The following is an 18,962-nucleotide window of genomic DNA, read 5'->3' as shown; positions in this document are numbered from 1 at the left end:
GCAAAATTGCTAAGGAGGCATGGCTAGTGGACAAATGCAAGGATGTAGATGCTTATCTCACTAGGGGTAAGATAGGTACTGCCTACAGGAAAATTAAAGAGAAAAGAGAACCACTTGTGTGAATATCAAGAGCTCAGACGGAAAACCTGTTCTAAGCAAAGAAGGGAAAGCGGAAAGGTGGAAGGAGTATGTAGAGGGTCTATACAAGGGCGATGTACTTGAGGGCAATGTTATAGAAATCGAAGAGGATGTAGATGAAGATGCAATAGGAGATACGATACTGCGTGAAGAGTCTGATAGAGCACTGAAAGACCTAAGTCGAAACAAGGCCCCGGGAATAAACAACATTCCATTAGAACTACTGACAACCTTGGGAGAGCCAGTCCTGACAAAACTCTACCATCTGGTGAGCAAAATGCATGAGACAGGCAAAATACCCTCAGACTTCAAGAAGAATATAATAATTCCAATCCCAAAGAATGCAGGCGTTGACAGACGTAAAAATTACCGAACTATCAGTTTAATAAGACACGCTGCATAATCCTGACGCGAATTCTCTACAGACGAATGGAGAAACTGGTAGAAGCTGGCCTCGGGGAAGATCGGTTTCGATTCCGTAGAAACATGGGAACACGTGAGGCAATACTGACCCTACGGCTTATTTTAGAAGCTACACTAAGAAAAGGCAAACCTACGTTTCTAGCATTTGTAGACTTACAGAAAGCTTTTGACAATGTTGACTGGAATACTCTCTATCAAATTCTGAAGGTGGCAGGTGTAAAATTCAGGGAGCGAAAGGCTATTTACAATTTGTACAGAAACCAGATGGCAGTTATAAGAATCAAGGGACATGAAAGGGAAGCAGTGGTTGGGAAGGGAGTGAGACAGGGTTGTAGCCTCTCCCCGATGCTATTCAATCTGTATATTGAGCAAGCAGTAAATGAAACAAAAGAAAAATTCGGAGTAGGTATTAAAATCCATGGAGAAGAAATAAAAACTTTGAGGTTCGCCGATGACATTGTAATTCTGTTAGAGACAGCAAAGGACTTGGAAGAGCAGTTGAACGGAGTGGACAGTGTCTTGAAAGGAGGATATAAGATGAACATCAACAAAAGCAAAACGAGGATAATGGAAGTAGTCGAATTAAATCTGGTGATGCTGAGGGAATTAGATTGGGAAATGTGACACTTAAAGTAGTGAAGGAGTTTTGCTATTTGAGGAGCAAAAAACTGATGATAGTCGGAGTAGAGAGGATATAAAATATAGACTGGCAATGGCAAGGAAAGCGTTTCTGAAGAAGAGAAATTTGTTAACATCGAGTATTGATTTAAATGTCAGGAAGTCGTTTCTGAAAGTATTTGTATGGAGTGTAGCCATGTATGGAAGTGAAACATGGACAATAAATAGTTTGGACAAGAAGAGAATAGAAGCTTTCGAAATGTGGTGCTACAGAAGAATGCTGAAGATTAGGTGGGTAGATCACATGACTAATGAGGAGGTACTGAATAGGATTGTGGAGAACAGGAGTTTGTGGCACAACTTAACTATAAGAAGGGATTGGTTGGTAGGACATGCTCTGACGCATCAAGGGATCACCAATTTAGTATTGGAGGGCAGAGTGGAGGGTAAAAATCGTAGAGGGAGACCAAGAGATGCATACACTAAGCAGATTCAGAAGGATGTAGGCTGCAGTACGTACTGGGAGATGAAGGATCTTGCACAGGATAGAGTAGCATGGAGAGCTGCATCAAACCAGTCTCAGGACTGAAGACCACAACAACAACAACATTTCGGTTGTTCCAGTGTGATACATATACCTTTGTGAAATTATCGTTTCTGAGAACGCATTCTGTTACAGTGTGATGACCTGTAAATACCACATTAATGCAATAAATGCTCAAAATGATGTTCGTCAACCTCAATGCATCTGGCAACACGATATCGACTTTTTCCGCAAATATTAAACGGTCCATTTTAACACGGGTAATATATCACGAAGCAAATACATGTTACGTGATACCACGTACTTACACGTTTGTGACTATTACAGCGCCATCTATCACAAAACAAAAAAAGTGGTCCAGCTAAAACATTCTTATTTCTTTAGGTACTACACGAATGGACCACTCTATAATGTGTGTGTGTGTGTGTATACAGTGCTTAAAGAGGAAACGTTACCAAAATCCTCGAAAAGGGCTTGATACATCTAACTCATTATTTCAATGTTTGTGGTACATATATACTTATACAATATGTAAGGAGAAAATGTCTACAGCGAAAGAAAGTCTCGAAGAGATCTTGACCGATTTTCTCCAAATTATTTAGACACACGCTGCAGCTACATTTTCTTTTAACAATAATGTACAAGTCTTCTCTTAGAACCGACTGCAAGAAAGAAAATCTGTGCTGTGCTAAAGAGCGACTTAATATTATTTCTTGCAGCCAGTTTTGACTCCCACATTAGCTAAACTGTTTGTCCCGTACACATTATTTTCCCATAGACATATATAATTTAAAACAAAAATTTTATTCACAACAATATGCTGTTTTTTTTTTTCTTCCACGCAGTTGGTTTTAACAAAATGCAGGAAAGTTGTTTTTGTAGTTCATATACTTGTGATTAGAATATTACTACGGAATCAGAGTCATCCGAAACTTTGTAATCCTTCACGTTCACAGACTAAAAATATGTGAATTACTTTCATTGAAGCTACTACCAATTCACATCCACCAGCTGGAAAGGTGTCCCTTATACCCTGTACACCAATGTTCTCAACCGATTTACCCATTCATTTTAAGTTTCTTCAATTCTCTACCAAGGTTTAGTCCGCAATAACAAAGAACAAAGCTCAAGGTCAGAGAGAGGAAGGAGGAGGTGGAGTCAGAGAGGGTGAGGTGATGCGCAGAGAGAGGGGGGAGGAGCAGGAGATAGAGAAAGAGAAGGGGGTAGGAGAAGGACGGAGTGAGGGGGCAATAGTGGTTCAGGACGTATACCCTGTCACCATACGTATTTAGCAATTGCGAAGTATTGTCAGGTTCGCTAGTAAATTAAAATTATTCAGTACTAGTCTTTTTTCTATTGCTACCCTACATTTTATATCCTCTCTGCTTGAGTTATTTTACCCAAATAGTGAAATTGATCCATGCCTTTTCATTTGTCATTTCCTCATTTAACTTTCTCAGAAGCATCTGTTTTATTTCGACTACATTCCATTATCCATCTTTACCTTTTGTTGATTTTAATGTTGTAACGTCTTTTCAAGAAGTCGTTTTCCTATAGGTTGGTATATATGGTGGAGGCTGTATAATGTTGTGGGGCGTATGCAGTTGGAGTAATGTGGGACCCGTTATACGTCTAGATACGTCTCTGACAGGTGACAAATTCCTGTCTGATCACCTGCATCCGTTCGTGTCCGTTGTGCATTCCGACGGTCTTGGGCAATTCCAGCGGGACAATGTGACACCGCACATGTCAAGAATTTCTACACAGTGTTTCCAGGAACACTCTTCTGAGTTTAAACACTTCCGCTGGCGACTAAACTCCCCAGACGTGAACATTATTGAGCATATCGGGGACGCTTTGCAACGTGCTGTTTAGAAGAGATCTCCACCCCCTCGTACTCTTACGGATTTATGAAGAGACTTGCAGGGTTCGTAGTGTCAGTTCCATCCAGCACTACTTCAAACATTAGTGGAGTCCATGCGACGTCGTTTTGCGGCATTTTTGCGTGCTCTGGTGGGGCCTGCGCGATATTAGGAAGGTGTACCAGTTTCTTTGGCTCTTTAGTGAATCAGAAGTGTCTCAATTATTTTTCTGTAGACTGCTGGGCCATCTGCGAGCTGTTACCCTGCAGGCTGAAGTTCCTTTCTTATGTGGCTCTGAGCACTATGGGACTTAACTTCTGTGGTCATCAGTCCTCTAGAACTTAGAACTACTTAAACCTAACCTAAAGACATCACACACATCCATGCCCGAGGCAGGATTCGAACCTGCGACCGTAGCAGTCGCGCGGTTCCGGACTGAGTGCCTTAACCGCGAGACCACCGTGGCCGGCATTTTCTTATGTATGAGAGTCGTCCACCCCGTCTTGAGAGACCGGTTGCCCGCCCCAGTGTGTGGTGTGCATGCGTGGGAACATCCCTTGGGCTGTTCTGGTTCGGCCCTGCCTACTAGCCATACATTTCTTACGCAAGTAAACAGAACCCAGAAACCTCACCCTCTCCAAATGCATCACGAACAAGTAGCGAGTTAAGAGCAAACCACTTTATTTCCTCTCTGGAGGCGGTTAATTCAGTGTCTGAAATAAGAAATCTCAAAGCCAAGAGGGTTCTTGAAACACTGCTGCTGACGTTCACTTCTTGTTGCTTTCCACTTTTTTTAATGTTTTGTTATCCACTAGCATAGAAGACAGGTTTCTAATTTGTATACTTCCTGCTGTTTCAGATTGCCGAGCAGTAAAAGTCTCCTCTAAATCGACGCAGTGGGTTTCAGCAGGTAAGACGGGCGACAATATTTCAAAATTAGCATCGCCTCTACTCTTTTCCTAATTTATTCTTCTGTGTTCTCATTTACAGTGATTAAACACAACATAGTGAATAAAATTTTCTTACGCCAAGTGAAGTCATCCCACATAGAGGAGGATAGCTGGATAGCGAGTGTGGTTAAGACCAGACGGCACAAGGGGCGTTACCGTACTGCTGGCCCTCACCCCACCGAACACGGGAACATGATAGTGACGTAAAAATTCAGTAATAACACACTAACACATTAGTACTGTGCCACTTCATTGTTTGGTATCAACGACTGGCGAGTACCACAACACTGACAGTCTTTACCAGAAGCGTTCCTACTACTGCCGGATATAATGTACGGAGCGTAGATCTAAAGAAAATGCGAACTAACTGTAGTTTGCACTTAACGCTAGTAAGAAGTACTGAGACGAAGATTCACGGAATTTCAACAGCTGAATATTGTTGAAAGACTAGAAGATTTTGCTAAAAGGGAATAGATTTCGCTCCCCATCGGCGTGTACACAGCCTAATTAACATTATGCACGAAATGTGCCTCTACCACTGCTGCTAATTAAAACAAACGGCACGCTGACCTGGGGTATAAATTATACTCGGTGATAAAATTAACTGTCTGGTAATTAACACTATGCTTCCGTCTGTTTCGTCGAATTGGTGTTTCTATTTCATGTACATTACCAGCAGACAAATCAGGCATTGGCATGTATCCTTATTGTCAATTTTCTATTAGGAATGAAAACAAAAAATGATCTGTGTTTGTAGTGAAGTATCGAAAAAATGGTTAAACAGTTGTACAAAGAAATACGCGTAATGTTCAAATGTGTAAATAAGCATCCAATTGAAAAATATGATTTCAGACAGTTTCTGAACTATGGGGGCAGCTGCTTCACGTGTCTACAACGCGATTTTGTAAACGTCTCTACGGCAACGTCTTTTCACGCCTCTACAGACAGCTACCGTTTCCGCCTACAGCCTTTTGCGCTTCGCAATTTAAAGCTGTCAAAAGCACTGCCAGGTGTTAGGGATTTCCTTAATTTTTCTCGAGTGTACTGATGTCTTAGTGGTAAAGAATAACTGTATTAAAACTTTATGCATGATGCAGAAATTTTTCACGCATCTCAGTGTTTATGACGTTTTATCTCTTGACCTATTTTTCGTACACTCATGTATTTGTGTAAGTACATTCAGAGGTAAATGCGGGTACTATATGAGAAATATGTTGCGAACAGCGTTAGTAGCAAAGAAGCAGTAAAGTTGAAAGTCACGCATGATACGCCGGTTTCTCACGTATCTCATTGTTCCTGACGTCGTATCTCCTGAAATATGTTAGCTAGATGCTTCTTACCTCCAGCGAAATTAATGCATGACAGCAAAGGACGTGCGTACCTAGTTTGGTTGAAATCGTTCCAGTGCTTTAGAGTGAGGTATGGACCCCCCCCCCCCCCCCACACACACACACACCCTACATTTGTATGATATGCATGGATTTCGACTACCGAGCCAGCCGTCGTCTTGTTGTAACAGCAAGATTCGCAGCACCTGAAGAAAACGGCTATGTGGATAGTCAGTATGTCGCGCATAAAATGGAAACAACGTGGCAGAACACCGGAAGCTCCGTATTAATCAGTTGCGCCGAGAGAACATGAGAGAACTTTCTCGTTACTTACCATAACGTTGGTAGAAATATTCACAAACTGCGAGTTAATGTTCAGAGCAGTCAAATATTGAATGACGTTCAATGGCCGTGCATTCACAATTAAACCGTTGAAACATTTCTGTCAGAAGTAACTTCACTCGATCCACATTCAAAGCACACCACGAGACACTGTAAATGTCGCACAGTGAGCATCGAAAAATAATTTGAAATCAATACACGATAGCCCACATTGCTGCAAACTTCAAGTCCACGGAATGTAGCTCGCACGGAATTCTATCACTTCTCATTTGTAGTTTCTGTGGTGGTGGAAGATGGGGAAGACATTAGAACTTCACAGAGGAAAGTAAATACTTTTTATTTGCTTATTTAATTTATTTTCCTTTGTCCACTGAACTGAATATTTTGCTTTTCAGTTTACATGACATGTATTTCAAAGATAAAAGATTACGTCTTCAAGCACAAGGAATCGATGTACACAGCAACATTTGCTATCGGATGGAGAGCATGAGGGGAAAACTGCGGTAAAATAAAAATGTGCTGCAAGAGGGAGCTGATCAAGACATTAATCTGTTTCAGTGATGTGAAAGAAGTCTGTCTTTTACAACTCATCCGCCCAAGTATCGAAAAGCCGGAACACAAGTCAACTAACTAAACCTACAAAACTACCGATTCGATTTATAGGAGAAACAGATTTACATTAATTCCAGTTCACCGATCTCCTCATCTATCAACACTCTTGATAGTTTTCTGAAGTTTGTGTCTCCATGTAGTCCTTATATAGACGCTACCGCCACCTCGATCCTCTATACCCTCACTACAGCACTGAACAATTCTCTTAACGACGTTTAAACTATACAAGTTACGTTAATTCTAAAATATATCAAAATGAGGAAGCTGATATCAGTTGAAAAATACAAATATCTGAAACGATTCCCATCAATTATGTTACAGTTTCCACTACACGTTCCGGGGGAATATATCTCTATTATTAGGTGTATTTATGATGGAGAACAATGCTGCGAAAAGTGTAGTGAAACCGATAATACTAATACAATGACTGTGACTGGTTGCACCTGTTTGTAATTATTTTTCAATTGATATTCAAAAAGGTCGCGACTAATCCTAAACTAAAATGTTCGCATTTAAATCGCACTGAAAAACTCATCAAAACAGTACCAAGAACTACTAGCGGATGCTTAGTTATTGGTTATCACTTACCACGTTTTCGTATCATAAAAAGGAAACTTATTTATAATAACAGTAGACAGGCTTACAATATAATATCTTCAAAACATTGTTGGTGCTGCTCTTTAAATTTGTGTATATTTGGCCGTTTGTCCATAACTAAGATAATTGGCATCATAATGTTATCAAAGTCAGTAGTTATAATAATTAGCATCATAAAGTTTTCAGATTCAGTAATTATATTGGTCATGTTTATTATCATTACTGCTTACTGTTCCTAGCGCATATTGTTTTGTGGGTATTTATTATCATTACTGTTTACTATTTCTAGCACATATTGTTTTGTAGGAGTTGGTTCCTGTATTCTTAATTACTTGTGAATTAATGACCAAAGTTTATAAGCGGTATACAGAAACTGACTGCTAATTAAGTCAGTCCACTGCAGATATCTCCAAGCCATCCGATTGTTAAAAGGAAGAGCAATCAAACGATACTACAGCCACAGCTCAGTTGAACGTCCGGAAGCGGACAGTTAATTGATACCACATTGTTCGTTGCATCAGTTCTCCTTCGACAGATCAGTTTTGTAGTATAAAACCTAAGTACTTAACTTAACTGCCTTACTTCACAAAACAAAAATAGCTCCTTAGCTTTTATTCAGATCATTTACCGTTTGACACTGCAAATTAGTGCTTTAAATGTCTTTTCCAATCGTCCACTTGGTTTTATCCCAGCTCAACTGGCACTGGCAGTAGTAAGTAAAGTCAGATGGCGCAGTTGGCCGTTATAGTGCAACGGGTAGATTCAGCTGCCTAATTTGAAAGAGTTTGCTTCCTTCACACACAGCAGTACCTTCCCCTTCCAAAGTGTTAAGTTCTGTCCTGAGTGCGTCTGTTGACTGTGCGTGCCTCTTATGGATGTGTTTATAGTCCAGTGTCCTTACTGCCTTGTATGATAATGATAGAAGGCAGAGGGACAGACTCGAACCGGCGCATAGGCTGCTCTTTTCGAACAGCAGCAAGTGGGCCGCAGAGGTTAGTATCTGCCATCAACAGTGTCTCATATATTCATCCACGAGTCACTACGAGAAGGCTTGGCTATGGCTCTGAGCACTATGCGACTTAAATTCTGATGTCATCAGCAGTCGCCTAGAACTTAAAACTAATTAAACCTAACTAACATAAGGATATCACACACATCCATGCCCGAGGCAGGATTCGAATCTGCGACCGTAGCGGTCGCTCGGCTCCAGACTGTAGAGCCTGGAACCGCACGGCCACTCCGGCCGGCAGAAGGCTTGGAATTTATCCCATAGTCCAGTCAATGAAGAAACATTAAAGGAAAAAAAAATTATGTAGCCGAAAATTTTTGAAGAGTGGTGGGGGCGGGTGCGACGAATAACATACTGAAAATCTTGACAGGTGAGGTGTGAGTGTGCGATTGAAGGCCTGTTTAAAGATCACTTTCTTATCTTCTTTTTGAGGATTCGAAGACCGGAGCTTCTGGTCAAATCGTTTCCTGCTACAAAATTAAACGACTTCATATTTCCTACAAAAAACTCTTTTATTTTCTGTAGGATTAATAGTTTTCACACTGCACTGGATGGGATAATCGCAGGTTATTAAAAATAGTGTTTTACTGGTATAAAATTAATTTTTATTGTTAAATGAAGTGAGCCGAGAACAAATATTAAGTGAGTATACCACGTCAAAGTGCAGTAGAGCCACAGCAATGAATAATTTGTTTTATGGGGGTCTGACGAGCTGCAAGCACGAGTTTTGATTTTTGTGTGGAAAGTGTGAGGCGTGTGTGTGTGAGGGAAGAAGGCCTGCAAACTGGACAGCGAGGGGGCGGGTCCCTACTCTCTCCAACCCCCTACATCACAAGAAACAACTGCAGGGTGTTTCACATTGTAATTACTGTGACCTTGTCGAGTATGGAGAGCGGGGCAAAAAGTATCGACCACAGCAGAGATTCAGCACAGAAAAGTAGTATCGCGAGGCACGAATGAGATGCTAGGAGGAAGCCTTGCCCCCCGTAGTTCCGGGGCGGCACAGCCGCGCCTCTTGCCCTAAATACACTCCTGGAAATGGAAAAAAGAACACATTGACACCGGTGTGTCAGACCCACCATACTTGCTCCGAACACTGCGAGAGGGCTGTACAAGCAATGATCACACGCACGGCACAGCGGACACACCAGGAACCGCGGTGTTGGCCGTCGAATGGCGCTAGCTGCGCAGCATTTGTGCACCGCCGCCGTCAGTGTCAGCCAGTTTGCCGTGGCATACGGAGCTCCATCGCAGTCTTTAACACTGGTAGCATGCCGCGACAGCGTGGACGTGAACCGTATGTGCAGTTGACGGACTTTGAGCGATGGCGTATAGTGGGCATGCGGGATACCGGGTGGACGTACCGCCGAATTGCTCAACACGTGGGGCGTGAGGTCTCCACAGTACATCGATGTTGTCGCCAGTGGTCGGCGGAAGGTGCACGTGCCCGTCGACCTGGGACCGGACCGCAGCTACGCACGGATGCACGCCAAGACCGTAGGATCCTACGCAGTGCCGTAGGGGACTGCACCGCCACTTCCCAGCAAATTACGGACACTGTTTCTCCTGGGGTATCGGCGAGGACCATTCGCAACCGTCTCCATGAAGCTGGGCTACGATCCCGCACACCGTTAGGCCGTCTTCCGCTCACGCCCCAACATCGTGCAGCCCGCCTCCAGTGGTGTCGCGACAAGCGTGAATGGAGGGACGAATGGAGACGTGTCGTCTTCAGCGATGAGAGTCGCTTCTGCGTTGGTGCCAATGATGGTCGTATGCGTGTTTGGCGCCGTGCAGGTGAGCGCCACAATCAGGACTGCATACGACCGAGGCACACAGGGCCAACACCCGGCATCATGGTGTGGGGAGCGATCTCCTACACTGGCCGTACACCACTGGTGATCGTCGAGGGGACACTGAATAGTGCACGGTACATCCAAACCGTCATCGAACCCATCGTTCTACCATTCCTAGACCGGCAAGGGAACTTGCTGTTCCAACAGGACAATGCACGTCCGCATGTATCCCGTGCCACCCAACGTGCTCTAGAAGGTGTAAGTCAACTACCCTGGCCAGCAAGATCTCCGGATCTATCCCCCATTGAGCATGTTTGGGACTGGATGAAGCGTCGTCTCACGCGGTCTGCACGTCCAGCACGAACGCTGGTCCAACTGAGGCGCCAGGTAGAAATGGCATGGCAAGCCATTCCACAGGACTACATCCAGCATCTCTACGATCGTCTCCATGGGAGAATAGCAGCCTGCATTGCTGCGAAAGGTGGATATACACTGTACTAGTGCCGACATTGTGCATGCTCTGTTGCCTGTGTCTATGTGTCTGTGGTTCTGTCAGTGTGATCATGTGATGTATCTGACCCCAGGAATGTGTCAATAAAGTTTCCCCTTCCTGGGACAATGAATTCGCGGTGTTCTTATTTCAATTTCCAGGAGTGTAGCTTCGCTACAGACCAGGAGGGAACTTCTGTCAGAGGTCGGCTCCTGCCCACTTCCGGGATGTTCCTGTCTGAGTAACGTCGTTTGCTGTCTGCTCGCCGTGACACAGCCTGTGTCAACCGTTGGGCAATGAAGAGACTTCCGTCTCCTGTGAACTCTGCCTAGGCGCCAGCGCTGTCAGAACTCTTTCAACAAGTGTCTGCGAAATTGTTTTCTAGTGGTTGCAATGGAGCCACAGTACGGCCAGTTTCAACTCTATTGATCCGCCACACAGTAATCGTGGCTCATTTAGTGTGCTCTGAACCGCAAATCGACGTGAGCAGTTTCGTAGCTACAGCCGTGCCTGGTGATCTACGACAAGTTTTGTTGTAATTAATGAAGTATTACTTATTCCGAGTGTTCTAACTAACTGTATTGTTTCCACTACCTCCGTGTCCAAGAAGTCGGACACAAAAATAACGACGCTTCCACAGCTCGCTCTGTGAATTCCTGGCGACGCCTATAGTTTTCGCGTCTGCTCGACGACCCTTCTTGAAAACTTTAACTACCTGTGCGGTCACCCCTCATTACAGACGTCGGACGCCGTAGGCTGGGAAGACTGGGAAAACAGGACAGGCAGAGAACAACTGTACCTGAACATACAGTGCATCGAACACAGCTAATGATGGTCTTCCATAGCCGACGACTCATGCAAGTGCCAATGTTACCACCACGACATCGGCAACTACGACTAACTGTCGACATGACCATCGGCACTGGACGTTGATGCATTGGCAGAGCGTTCCATAGTCTCATGAATCCCGATACCTGATTCATCATGCTGAATGGGGATGGGGCGGGGCGCCAATCTTCCTCCTTCCAGGGGAACAGCACCTTGCCACCTGTACTGCGGGGCAGAGACAAGCTGGTGGTGATCCATTATGCTCTGGGGGAACATTCACTTGAGCATCCACTGGACCAGTAGACCTCGTGGAAGGCACCATCATAGCCAACGAATTCGTACACTGGTTTCAGACTATATACACTCCCTCACGACCATCATGTTTCCCGACGGCATTGCCATTCTTCAGCAAGATAATGTGCCGTGTCATAAGGACAGGAGTGGTTCCATAAACACAGTGGGGAGTCCCAATTGATGTTCTGGCCGCCCAGCTCACCAGAGTGAACCCGATCGAACACATATCGGATGCTATTGGACGTGGCGTCAGAGCTGATCGCACCCTCCGCACAATTTACGAGATTCAGGTGACCTGTGTGTGCAGATGTGATGCCAACACCCTCCAGCTACCTACGAATACCTCATTGCATTCACGATACGACGCGTCGTACTATTATCCTTGCGAAAGATGGACATACCGGCAATTAGGTAGGTGGTCATAATGCTCTGGCTGATCAGTGTATTTACTGTTGTTAAGTCAGCTTCTGACTAGAATAAGTTAATATGAACCACTAAAGAGACGTGTTTAATTTGTAAGTGTGATGTTGTCAGCGACCTATATCGTGTTGGTGGCAAGAGATTGGATTGGTAAGTGTGGAACCTTGTTGCTTTCTGTCGTTGAAAATGTATTTTACGGACGTAAAACAATGTTGTGGTCACTCTGTCGTGAGTTAATGAATGACCAGAAAGTTACTGCACTCCTCCCGCTATTAACTGTTACTGGCAGACTGCATAAATCTCCTCCATTCATGAATTGGTGGCACTTGTAGAACAGTCCACAGTGAGTGGATTCAGTTACCACACATGCAAGTTATATCTTGTAAGATGGGTGTGAATACATGTAATGGATTGGGACTGATAATGTTCAGGTCCGGAAGAGTAATCTGCTGTAAGGCATTGCTTGACTTATATTGAAATATCTCAAGTTCCATCATAACACCTTGCCGAGATACGTGTGTCATAAATGAAGTCATTGAAGCCACTGGGCCTTTTGCAATGTGTAGAGAGCCGAGGGTGGGCTGATGCATTCAGTACCCTTCGTGCTGTGAAAAGCACTCCAGCCATTGATGGTGGAGAAAATAAAATCAACTTTGTTGGACACATATTGACAGCATGTTACAATTGGCCCGGACTCTTCCGTGTGATAGACAGCTGACAGCTCCAACTATTGAGCTTTTTTATGTAATAGGTCACTTAAAAGCTGCCAATTGGTAGTCAATAAACTGGAAATAACTGCACTAAATATACACGAGCTCAGTCAGATTATTTTGTCTACTCACGTAAGAGATCGGCACAGGAATCGCTGTGAAGCTTTAGTCTGGCACATAGTATGGTATGGTATGGCATTCCCTCCTACTACTGTACAAAAATTTGCCACCAAACGAATTTTACGAAGTTTTCTGGTCTTAGTTGACTGGGCTACCAGCGGACTGGAGCGAAGTTTGTTGATCAGAAAATGTATATCATCAGCTCTCGTCCGTTTTCTGGCTGAACAGCAGCGAATAAAATGTCTTCTACCATAAGGATTTAAGCCTTCTAAGGCCGTGGTGGTTGTACTAGACAAGTCTGCATTAACGGCCACGGCTATGGAACAGTTGGTGGTGCTACTAGTGACTGTTTGCAAAAATTCTGGGAATTTATGAGCTTCTGCGTTTCACTGAGTTCATTATGGGGCGGCATTATGCCACTGAACCTAGAGAATTCCGTGATCCCTGTCGCAGTAACAGGGGACGCAAAAAATTGTTCAAATGGCTCTGAGCATTATGGGACCTGACATTTGAGGTCATCAGTCCCCTAGAACTTAGAACTACTTAAACCTAACTAACCTAAGGACATCACACGCATCCATGCCCGAGGCAGGATTCGAACCTGCGACTGTAGCAGTCACGCGGTTACGGACTGAAGCGCCTGGAACCGCTCGGCCACCGCGGCCGGCCAGGCGACGCAGACATGCTGTTGTCAAGGCACTACATCAGAAAGTAACGCACGGAATCATTATATACAATATTTACAAAATATTTGGAAAATATCATGCGCAATAGACTTTATAATCAATGCAGAAAAACATACTCAATAGCGAACAGTTTGGATTTCGAAATGGACTACATTTAACTTGTTGGGTGATATACTAGAGTCAATAAATCAGAAATTATAACCATTGGGAATTTTTGTTACTCGGCTAAGGCTTCCGTCTGTATGAATCATGATATCTGCATGCAAAAAGTTAAAGTATAATGTAGTTGTAGACAGTGCAGGCTAGTGGGTGTTTTGTAGTCTGAAGCACGGAAAGCAGAGGGTATAGTTCCATCGTGATCACATACCAATACGCATTCAGGTGTGAAGCAAACAAACAGCTTGTAGGCAAGCATCTGTTGTGCATCATCTGTAGTTTCTGGTATATACAAATTACCTTCCAATTGCGTTGTCGGAAGGTGATACAAGCTAAGGAATAAAATGCAGTAACAGAAAACATATTGAAAAGGAAGCTAATGAAACATTTGAAAATATCGACAGACAAAACAAGGTAAGCGCATCATCATTAAATTTTATAATACATTACTCATGGAACTCAACAAGCTATAAAAATGAAATATAAGATTTAAAAGTTAAGTTTTGAGATTGCAGGTAGATCACAGTCTTGAACTAGGGAACCAACTGCGTATAATTAGTGAATCACCTTAATTTGGCTACATTTGTAGTACATACGATGACTGCTGCAGCTGACATAAAAATGTCGAGACCAGTGTATTCTGCGTATTTTCATTGCCTTATGTGTCAAAGAATCACTTTTTTTGGGAGAGGACTCAACTTCCAGGGATGAACTGTACACACTACGGACGTGTGTTAGTCTGCAGCTCGTGCTCTAGTGTCTAGCGTTGCTGCCTCTGGATCACAGCGTCCTGGGTTCGATTGCAGGCTAGGTTGGAGATTTTCTCTGCCCAGGGACTGGGTGTTAGTGTTGTCATCATTTCATCACCACCATCATGCATGACAATGGCTAGATTGGACTGTGTGAATATTGGACTGTGTGAATATTGGACTGTGTGAATATTGGACTGTGTGAATATTGGACTGTGTGAATATTGGACTGTGTGAATATTGGACTGTGTGAATATTGGACTGTGTGAATATTGGACTGTGTGAATATTGGACTGTGTGAATATTGGACTGTGTGAATATTGGGATTTTGTATGTGTGCTGATGACTGCACAGTTGAGCACTGCTCAAACCAATCATCATCATCATCAGGTGTGTGTTATAAGAATATATATTAACTGACTAAAAGTATCTGGAAGCCCTACAGAGTGCTGAACTGATCACTAGATGTCAGGAGAGGCGCACCCGTCAGTATAAAAGGAGGCAGAGAGTGTTGTGTTGTCAGCAGAGAAGGAGCAACAGCAGAATGGGTCGATAACGAGACTTGGAACGTGAAATAGTCATTGGAAGTCACTAAAGTAACAAGCCCAACAGGCACATTTTAGCCTTTCTAAAGCTGCCTAAGTAGACCTCTGGTGATGTGATTGTGAAGTGGCAACATGAATGGAACAACCATGGCTGAACCAGGAATGGACACACCTCGTGGACAGATGGACAGTACCCATCCCGCATTGCAGAGGGTGGTTGTAAAAAATCAAGAGAAGGAAATACTCATGATTTTCAAAGTGCAACCAGCAGTCCAACTAGCACAATGATTGTGTGTATGGACTTAAAAAGATTCGGTTATAGTGGTCGAACTGCTCCTCACAAGCTAGGAATTTCTGCAGTAGTGCTAAGCGACACTTGAGGTGGTATAAAGAGCAACACCACTGGACGGTGGATGACTGCAAACGAGGGATTTGGAGTGATGAATCATGCTATATCATATGGCAATTCTACTGAAGTGTCTGGGATTGGTGAATTCCATGAGGACTTTACCTGCCATCATGTGTAGTGCCAACCGTAAAGTACAGAGCAGGTCGTGTTACAACATGGGGGTGCTTTCCGTTGTCAGGGTGTGATCCCCTTATTGCAGTTAAGAAAACTCTAACTGAGGAAGCGTATGAACACGTGTTACAGCATTGTGTACTGCCTACAAGAGAGGAAGATTCTGGGGCCGATGACTGTGGCAGCACGACAGTGTACCTTGTTACAGAGCACCATCTGCGAATTACTACTGTACGACAGTGCACTCTGTGATAAACCAGCGTCTATGAGTCGTTGTTTTGTGGACAGTGACATTCCTGACGGAGCTCCAACCTTAACACAATGCAACATTTTTGGGATGCGTTAGAGTGTATACTTCGCTCCAGACCCCAGCTGTCTCAGGTTTCGACTCTCGAGGAAGAATGGACTGCCGTTCTTCCAGAGACAATCAGACACCTCATTAAAAGTGTCCTCAGCTGAATTCAAGCCGTCATAAAGACGAAGGGTGGACTCACCCTATGTTAATGTCCACTAAACGGTGTCCAGGTACTTCTAATGAAATCGTGTGTCTAGTGTTACTTCAAGAACATCATGTAGAGTCAAATAAAAAAATGGCATTGTAGTAATTGCTTCATAGTAAATTTACGCATTGATACCCTTGTCGTTAGCAATATTTAGCTTCTCTCAAGAAGCAGTGACAAGTATCAGTATAGAAGTAAGATCAAAAACAGCCTCTGACAAGTCTTCAATGGATTAACATTAAAACAGATAGGAAATGGATGCATGGGGCCACTCCACCCCAGCCCCAACTCCAGGAAACACTGCTTACAATCGTCTTTCACAACCATTCCCCTCCATTTCCCGTCACATAACACTGTTACCCTGGCTGCACTAGTCCCACTTGAATCAAGAAGTAAAATAAGATAGAAAAACTTAAAGAAGTCAGTTTTATTTTAAGTACCTTGGTAAAGCTAAATATAATCTTAACAATTTTCCCTGGTTCTTCAATACATAACAGCTGGTCACCCATGAAACACTGTGCATAACAAATACTGCAAGTTACAGTTTAATTAAATACAAGACTAATCTGTTTCTTTTGGCAATCTTTATTTTACTGGTACGACAATCTTCTTGCATTCAGAAAAAGACAGTCGCTGCTTATTGTTTTCTTCCCTGAAAAACGTCAACCTACATAAAATACAGCGTGTAATGGGTATATGTACAGATATTTCTGTTGTTGACTGAGGACGGTGTACTGGAAAACATTACATCAGTATTTACGTCATTTGCAGACTAATAATTATATCCATTACGAGTCGTATGTTTTTAGGTTGGGTGGTACCTACAAATACATTTGCCAAAAACAGAGATGTAAAATTACCGTAAACTCCTGTAGGCTATCGTAAGCAATAGACTACGTTAGTCTTCCTACAAGCTTTGGTCCGTCAACATCACAGCGTCATTACCTGTATGTTACATTTGTTGCACGCCTATGTGGCACCGCCTCAATGCGATCACTTTGTTTGTGTATGTGATTAGCGTCTTACTAAATTCCTCTAGAAACCGGATATATGAAGGATCACGTAACATACGGATCATTATTGTTCTACACACGTATCCTCCTCTTTGTTACTCAAAAATAAAGGCTATTTATAGCAAAATTGAAACTGTAGGTGTTTAATTCCAATTTTAAATCGAAACTGATGATTTTAAACGTGAAACAGTGCGATGCTGCAATAAAAACAAAAAATACAGATTTATCATACAGCGCTAAGAAACGAAATTTCATCGAAATAGGTAAAACAGAAAAAAAGCATAACAAAAACATATCAAACATGGCTTCAGTACTTAGTCGACCTTACGTAGAACGTGTTTCTGTTATTTCTGAACAACTTTCGCACTTATCGCTTACAACAGGGAAATCTTGCCATTGATCACGATGAAAAACGTTCTATTGAGTACAGAATAATATCAATAATTAAATATACACTCCTGGAAATTGAAATAAGAACACCGTGAATTCATTGTCCCAGGAAGGGGAAACTTTATTGACACATTCCTGGGGTCAGATACATCACATGATCACACTGACAGAACCACAGGCACATAGACACAGGCAACAGAGCATGCGCAATGTCGGCACTAGTACAGTGTATATCCACCTTTCGCAGCAATGCAGGCTGCTATTCTCCCATGGAGACGATGGAGACGATCGTAGAGATGCTGGATGTAGTCCTGTGGAATGGCTTGCCATGCCATTTCCACCTGGCGCCTCAGTTGGACCAGCGTTCGTGCTGGACGTGCAGACCGCGTGAGACGACGCTTCATCCAGTCCCAAACATGCCCAATGGGGGACAGATCCGGAGATCTTGCTGGCCAGGGTAGTTGACTTACACCTTCTAGAGCACGTTGGGTGGCACGGGATACATGCGGACGTGCATTGTCCTGTTGGAACAGCAAGTTCCCTTGCCGGTCTAGGAATGGTAGAACGATGGGTTCGATGACGGTTTGGATGTACCGTGCACTATTCAGTGTCCCCTCGACGATCACCAGTGGTGTACGGCCAGTGTAGGAGATCGCTCCCCACACCATGATGCCGGGTGTTGGCCCTGTGTGCCTCGGTCGTATGCAGTCCTGATTGTGACGCTCACCTGCACGGCGCCAAACACGCATACGACCATCATTGGCACCAAGGCAGAAGCGACTCTCATCGCTGAAGACGACACGTCTCCATTCGTCCCTCCATTCACGCCTGTCGCGACACCACTGGAGGCGGGCTGCACGATGTTGGGGCGTGAGCGGAAGACGGCCTAACGGTGTGCGGGACCGTAGCCCAGCTTCATGGAGACGGTTGCGAATGGTCCTCGCCGATACCCCAGGAGCAACAGTGTCCCTAACTTGCTGGGAAGTGGCGGTGCGGTCCCCTACGGCACTGCGTAGGATCCTACGGTCTTGGCGTGCATCCGTGCGTCGCTGCGGTCCGGTCCCAGGTCGACGGGCACGTGCACCTTCCGCCGACCACTGGCGACAACATCGATGTACTGTGGAGACCTCACGCCCCACGTGTTGAGCAATTCGGCAGTACGTCCACCCGGCCTCCCGCATGCCCACTATACGCCCTCGCTCAAAGTCCGTCAACTGCACATACGGTTCACGTCCACGCTGTCGCGGCATGCTACCAGTGTTAAAGACTGCGACGGAGCTCCGTATGCCACGGCAAACTGGCTGACACTGACGGCGGCGGTGCAC

General features: G+C 44.0%; 1 long non-coding RNA gene across 2 annotated transcripts in view; it reads left to right on the top strand.

The window, feature by feature from the left end:
- Positions 1-18,962, top strand: part of LOC124803057 — a 1,523,538-nt gene that overhangs the window by 831,588 nt on the left and 672,988 nt on the right. For both annotated transcript variants that reach the window (XR_007017189.1, XR_007017190.1), the window contains exon 3: positions 4,445-4,495. This is a non-coding gene — a long non-coding RNA (uncharacterized LOC124803057). The remainder of the gene's footprint in view (positions 1-4,444; positions 4,496-18,962) is intronic.

Source organism: Schistocerca piceifrons, chromosome 6, assembly GCF_021461385.2.
Source record: "Schistocerca piceifrons isolate TAMUIC-IGC-003096 chromosome 6, iqSchPice1.1, whole genome shotgun sequence".
Classification (NCBI taxonomy): Eukaryota; Metazoa; Arthropoda; class Insecta; order Orthoptera; family Acrididae; genus Schistocerca; species Schistocerca piceifrons.
The sequence above is the reverse complement of the archived record's forward strand: the minus strand, read 5'-3'. Positions and strand labels throughout refer to the sequence as shown.